This window comes from Pteropus vampyrus, unplaced genomic scaffold (assembly GCF_000151845.1).
Source record: "Pteropus vampyrus isolate Shadow unplaced genomic scaffold, Pvam_2.0 Scaffold2419, whole genome shotgun sequence".
Classification (NCBI taxonomy): Eukaryota; Metazoa; Chordata; class Mammalia; order Chiroptera; family Pteropodidae; genus Pteropus; species Pteropus vampyrus.
This window is the reverse complement of record NW_011891200.1, coordinates 3,015-3,979: the sequence shown is the minus strand read 5'-3', so window position 1 is coordinate 3,979 and position 965 is coordinate 3,015.

The window sequence follows — 965 nt, the reverse complement described above, 5'->3', positions numbered from 1 at the left end:
TGCTAATTACATTCGGGTAAGTTGGATTCTACTAACAATCATTGTCTTTGCCCCGATGTACACAGTGCACTTAACAGAAGATATTTGTGTTGTCAGTTCAGCACATTACATTAGACATAAGTTACCATGACTGGTACAAAATTATTCCACTCGCACAAATACATAAAACTCATCAGACTGAAGTGGGAGCCAGAAAAGATTGTTGCACGCAATCCCAGCTTCAAGGCCTCATAGGTGATGGAAACCTGAATTTATTTCCTACCTCATTTCACATTCTCACGTGGCACCAGAATTAGACTAAGTATGGAGACCCATGATTTTCTAGTCTCCTTGCCTGAATATTACCTTCTTTGAGACATAACTGAACTTGAGAATTTGACCTTTTCTTTGCTTAGTATTTCCCCACAATCACCATGATACCCAATCAGATTTAGGAACACAAATGATTCACAAATATATTTAATTTTGATAAAATATTATTAAAAGACAAGAGTTTGACATTTAATTCATGGGCAGTCTTCAGAAAGAGAACAAAATGAGAAAAGTGTATTGAGAATATTTACGGTTCAAACAGACACAATTGACAGCAGGGAGCAGTGCTTCTAGCATCACGGTGCATAGAGTTACAGGCAGAAATGCAGGAAAGCCTAGAAGAAAAGAACGCCATGGCAGCTGCTTTTCAGTCATTGTGAGAGCAGGATCTCTATGGGCGACAGCTGGCAGAGGTGACTTGCTCACAGGCCTGATAGACAGGAGGCTGCGAACCACGAACAACAGTAATGGCAGGACAAGACCAAAGAAGAGAGGTGACAGATTTCAGGAAAAAGAATGTTTAGGTCAGTGTACGAACCCTGGAGGAGAGAGAAGAAAGAGTCATAAGTCACACCGCCCCTGAAGAAAAATCAGCTCCTTCCCTCCCTCAGGGCCTATCTGCAGCATCAAGACACTAAAGTTAAACTTATATC